The sequence below is a fragment of the Staurois parvus genome, unplaced genomic scaffold, assembly GCF_062004578.1.
Source record: "Staurois parvus isolate SC_StPar_1 unplaced genomic scaffold, SC_StPar_1.0 ptg001631l, whole genome shotgun sequence".
NCBI classification, from domain to species: Eukaryota; Metazoa; Chordata; class Amphibia; order Anura; family Ranidae; genus Staurois; species Staurois parvus.
The window spans coordinates 76,070-82,213 of NW_028319427.1; the positions used below are offsets into that span (position 1 = coordinate 76,070).

The following is a 6,144-nucleotide window of genomic DNA, read 5'->3' on the forward strand; positions in this document are numbered from 1 at the left end:
TAATTCTCCACCTGGAATTCTCTAGATAAGAAACAGAAATCAATACACGACTGCGTATGATGGCTGGCAGAAAAACACATACATCCTCTCCCTTTCCCGGCATCACATAGCTTCAAATCCTCGCATATGTTCCTGAGGATCTTCCCAGACTTATCTACCCCCCCACCACCACCCTCACCCACCCCACACACCCCATCCCCACTCCCCCCACCACCACCAACACCACCCCCACCTCCCCCCCTTATCCCCCCAACACACCCCCTACCCCCACCCCTACCCCTCCCACCAAAACCCCTCTTCCTATCCCCGCCCTGCAAAATACAATTAAAGTCGCCTAAAATGGCTAACGGGTCTCTCCCAGTCAGGAAAAACCTTAAAGTTTCAAATAAAGAGATCCTTTCGTTTCTATTTACCGGAGCATACACATTTACAACCCTGAACACAAAACCGTCTACCTCTACTTTCAACAATAGAGCTCTGCCTCTAACGACATGAATCACCCCCAGAATTCTAAATCTCCACCCCTTAAATAGAATACCAACACCCTCGTTCTTTTTTGTCCCAATTGACCAAGCTGTCGGGCCATATGGCCAAATGTCCTTCTCAGGTTCTTCCAGGAGATTACATTCTTGGATGCAAAGGACATCGGATGACATCAGGGACAAGTAATTCATTACGGACGCCCTCCTCGGAGCTGACCGAAGTCCCCGAACATTCAGGGAGGAGAAACGAAGGTGCATGAAAGGAAAACAAAAGACACGTCAGTCAAAACATTTCATTTTTTTGCCTTTTTTTCCCGGGCCTTGGTCTGCTTTCCAGACCAAAGCCCCTCCCTCCTAATCCTGCTCCTTCTGGAGTCCCCCTCTACAGCAGCCGGCTTTCTAAAGCCCCTTGGATCCTGCAAGTTCTCTGAAGTGCTTGTGCTTGCAAGGGACTCAAAAGACTGAGATGAAGAGTCCGACTCCACATCCTCCTCCTTCCCACCAGAACTAGGAAACTCCTCAATCATTTGGGTCAGGACCACTACCGGCTGCTTCCGCTTAAGTGTTCCCAAAGACTGGTCCATCTCCTCCTCCTCACCTCTGCCCTCTACAGGCGCCTGACCTGATACCACCTCCTCAACCACCTGTGACTCTGCCACCACCATCACCTCCTCCCTGGGTTCGGGCCCTGGCTCCAGATGGACCACCCCTCCAGGATCTACCACAGGCATCTGCTCAAGTGCCGTCCCCCCAGCAAGTGGTGACTCAGCTTTTCTCACCACTTCCACCCTGGGTTCAGGCTCTGACTCCATTTGGGCCATCCCATCAGGCTCTAATACAGGCAGCTGATCCGGCTCTACTTGGACCACCCTTCCAGACTCCACCCCCTCAACAACCGGGGGCTCTACCACTACCGCCACCTCCTCCCTGGGTTCAGGCCCTGGGTCTGTCCCTGGTGTGGTTACTACACCCATGCCCTTGGCGGCTTCTGCATAAGATAGCACCCTCCTATCTCCACCACCACTCCCAGCACCACTCTCCATGCCGCGGGCAATCCCATCTACGGACGGGCATTGCTTAGCAAGGTGCCCCCCGCTACCGCACAGGTGACATTTTTTGCCCGCTGAGCACTCCGCCGTCCGGTGCCCGGTCTGGAAGCAATTACGGCATACCACTCCGGCCTCACAATGCTCCCTCGTATGGCCGAAAGCAAAGCAATTGCGGCAAAACTGCGGCTGGCCTGGATACCATAAGACACCTCTATTGGCTCCAATAGAAAAAGTCTGGGGCGGATGAAGCGTGCCCCCGATCCCGCCGGCATCCTTCTTCAACTGGACCCAGTACTTGCGTTGGCCGTTGAACGTGCCGAAGATATTTGTTTGCATCACTCCTCCGGAAACCACTGAGCAGTATCTATGGAGAAAAGCTTTGATCTCCTCCTCTCGTACAAACGGGTTATAAAGTTGCACAGTCAGGGGCACCCGCTGTTTGGATTCACTTGCCAAAAAACAAACGTCCTTCAACAAAGGGTCATCTTCCTTTTCAGCTTTCCTCAGCAGGCAGGTACGTAGATCCCCCAAACGGAAGAAAGTGATGTCATAGAATCCACTTGCCAGAAAGGCTTGCACGCAAAAAATATTCTCGTGGGCGATACCCAACAGCTCCATCAAGATCTTCTTCTGGACCACGTAAAGTCCGCATTCGGCCCTCCTGGCCTCTGGAATAATCACCCGAACGGTGTTTGGGGCATCCGGTGGGACGGGAGCCATCCCACTGCAACGAACAACCCTCCTTTACCAATCCCTGGGGAGAGGCTCAGGTAAGGTCATCATGACTCAGACGGGTTCGGGAAGCGCCACCCCCTATAGCAGCAAGTCACGCTTGGTATACGTGCCAAGGCCGAGGGCGCTGGTTCCCTACTACCTGCCTAATGACTACAACCCTAAGATCGCAGACAAAAGGCCGAGAAGCGATTTGGCCAGGAGGACCAAATGGGAACCTTGTCCCTGTCAGGCGCTTCGTGCCCTGGGGGATCAGGGTAGCGGTCCAGCCCCTTTAGGGGAAGGACAAAAGCACACCCCTAAGTGCACTTTTTCGTGTGGTGTTTTGCACTTGCACATTTTTTGTGAACACTTACGGGTTTTTTCGTTATAGTTGCACGTTTGTGGACTTAAAAAAAAAAATCCAGGAAAAAGTAGGGGTGTTCTGGGTGGGAAATCTGTTAGACAAATTTGCATATTTTGGAATAATCCTGTACTGTTTGAGCCATGGATTGGAGTATGCAAATTAGGGTGATCATGATGCTTTGCAATTGGATCAGAACACTCTCCCTAATGTTTAACAACAAAAGGAGTATGGCATATGGGAAAAAGACAAAATGGAAAAAAATACAATAGGTTTTAGTATGCAAATTAGGGTGACCGTGATCCTTCTCGGTTTGTACTAGTACTGTGTATTAGGATGCTATGGTTTCGGGGTAAGCGGCATTATGCATGACGTGTTGGTCTGGGGATCAGTCCGCCACGCACAGCACGTCAGGCATCATACCGCTGAGTGAATGTACTTATTTATTGGTTGAATGATCCTTCTTGGTTTTCTCTTCGGGAGAACCCCCTGGCCAAGTACTGAGTGGCTGGCTTCGGCTGGCCACAAGGAACAGTGGTCCGCCAGGCCTTTTGGCTAGGTGGACCAAATGGGAACCTTGTTCCTGTCAGGAGCTTCGTGCCCCGGGGGATCAGGTTAGAGGTCCATCCCCTTCGGGGGAAGGACAAAGTACACCCCTAAGTGCACTTTTTTGTGTGGTGTTTTGCACTTCCACGTTTTTTGTGAACACTTATGGGTTTTTTTGTTTTTCGCACGTTCGCGGACTTAAAGAAAAAAATGATCCTTCTCGGCCTTTTGGCTAAGATCAAGTGTAGTATCTGTTCTTATCAGTGTCCAGTAGGGGTGCTCCACGGTCATTCTAGCTTTGCGGGGATGATTGGTTGTATAGTACCCCTGCTGATAGGATGGGGGTCCTGATGGCTAGTACAGGCTGGAACAGAAACCGAGGCGCCCACAGGCTGTTGGGGCCCGGGAGTAATTCCCCCTGGAAAACCGGAGGGGCCCAGTTCCTCCTAATTTGAACGGATCTACCTTGTCTGGCCAGGGGCCGGGAAGGCAGAAAGTCCACGAACCAGTGCCCCCTGAGTGGTCACCTCAGGGGTGCTCTTAGTAACACTTGGGTGTGGGACCCCAACGTGTGAAAAGGCACATGGTCACCGTGTTCAAACACTTTTCCTGCACTGCGCCTTTTAGGGCTGGGCCTTTTGGCTAAGTCCTGGGCAATTTTTGCTACGGGCCTCAGGGCCTGGCCAGTGCACAATTTGCACGGCCACTTATTTATTTTCTCCCACGTTTGTCACTTTTCACTTTTGTGTGTGTTTTATTTCTCACAGGATGGAGGGTGTGGGTCCTCGAGCCTACCCTGAAGTCTAGGGGGAGGATGTGTGGCCTTTTGCTTCCTTCCTTCCCTGTCCCGAGGAGGTTTTCTCTTCGGGAAAGCCCCCTTACCAAGTACTGAGTGGCTGGCTTCGGCTGGCCACAAGGAACGGTGGTCCGCCAGCCCTTTTGGCTAGGTGGACCAAATGGGAACCTTGTCCCTGTCAGGAGCTTCGTGCCCCGGGGGATCAGGGTAGAGGTCCATCCCCTTCAGGGGAAGGACAAAGCACACCCCTAAGTGCACTTTTTCGTGTGGTGTTTTGCACGTGCACGTTTTTTGTGAACACTTACGGGTTTTTTGTTTTTCGCACGTTCGCGGACTTTAAAAAAAAAAATATGCAAGCATCTCGACTTCCGTGTGTACTTCAGGTCTACACATATACACGCGGCACGTGGAATGTTGAGTAGAAGTCTAGGAAGCACTGACCTTTCTGCTAAATATTTTCCCTCATGTCTTCCACCCTAGCGAACCCCAATAGGCGAAAACGGGGGGTCTCCAAACTTTTTGAGCAAAGGGCCAGTCTGTTCTCTTCCAGGCTTTGCGGGGGGGCCAGATTGTGACCAGTAATGTCCCGGCAGCGGTGGAAGAAAACAATGCCCCATCATCGGTTTCATTTGGAAGAGTAATGCCCTATGGGCCAAGTGAAGGCAAGCAAAGGGCCAGCTTGGAGACCCCGGGGCCAAAAGAATGATTCCAGAAACAGGATCAGGTCCTAGACAACCCAGCACGGTTCCTTCATCGGTGGCGGCAGTTCCTAAAAAGGAGCCAAGTGGCGCAACATCACTCTACATGGACTTCAGTGGATTGCAGCAACGTCAACAGTTAATAGCTAAGCTGTCAGTAATTTTACTGACATGTGTGAATAAATTCCTGGCATGTCACAATATACGGCAACAGCTTCACCTTTTAAAAACAAGCTCTGCCTTTTCTTATTAAAAAGCCATTCTTGGAGCACCAGCTCAGTGATTTTTCCTAGGCTGAGGTCATCAATCTGCTTCATTTCTTCAGTCTCCACAAAACAGAATTGAAAAGAATAGTATAGAACAGGGGCGGACTGACCATTTGGAAACTTGGGCACTGCCCGAGGGCCCGGGGTCAGTAGGGGGCCCCATAAGATGCCCCTGGTACCTTTTTCATAGGCTTTTTTGAGTTTGGGCAAGGACACAGGGGCCCCATGATCCCCTATTGCCCGGGGGGCCCCATGAGTTGTCAGTCCGCCCCGGTATAGAAAATAAAAGAATAGAATATAAAAAAGAATAGAATATAACCATCTTCAGAAAATCGAATTTCGAATACAGTAGAATGTATTTGAATAGAATAGAAAAGAATAGAATAGAAGACTATAGAAATAAAATAACCATTTTCCGAAATTCTAATTTTGAAAAGAATAAATTCGAACTGGATTCAAATTTTCCGAATTCGGTCAATTCGACTGAATTCTGAGAAGTTTAAATGAATAAATTAAACAAATTCCGAAAACAAACTAAACAAATGATTTAAATAACGAATTGAAATGAAACAAATGTTTTTGTTCTACACGTGTCTACGGGGCTCCCCCTATAATCTTCATATGTCCCGCTGCCTCCACTTCAGGTTACCCATTTCTTAGGATCCTGGAATGGATAGGTCGGCTTTGGCACACCCTTTTGTTCTCGTGAACGATTTGGGTCCTAAGCACTGACTGGTCCTCTTTAAGGTGTCAGGCAGCATTGTATGTTGCAAGGGATTCTTTATTCAAAATTCTCACTTTTTTTTTGCAGTTGTCACAAAAAACATTCTTTTTTTAAAAAAAAAAAAAAAAGGTGTGAGTGTCCTCTTAAGGCTGTGAAGGGAAGCAAAACCTGTTAATTGGGATTTTGATCAGGAGGGGAGAATGTCATGTGGATTCTTCTATTATATACAAACCACAAAGACAAGCAGATATCCTTTCGTTGCCATCAGCTCAGTGAGCAATGACATGGGGGTGCTGCAGACATGACATGGGGGTGCTGCAGTACGCACTGCGACACTAAACGAGGAGCTAGGAGCCATGCTGCGGGAGGCGAGTGATAGAAGGTAACTCCACTTTTGCGGGAAAAAAAACCAAAAAAATTATAGCATATACAATTGAAACACAAATCAAGTATACACTATATTGCCAAACGTATTGGGCCCGCCCCCCCAAATCATGTGATTCAGGTG

General features: G+C 49.3%; 1 pseudogene; it reads left to right on the forward strand.

The window, feature by feature from the left end:
• The first annotated feature begins 3,365 nt into the window (after positions 1-3,365).
• LOC149434989 (U2 spliceosomal RNA) lies at positions 3,366-3,527 on the forward strand (annotated as a pseudogene).
• The last annotated feature ends 2,617 nt before the right edge of the window (positions 3,528-6,144 follow it).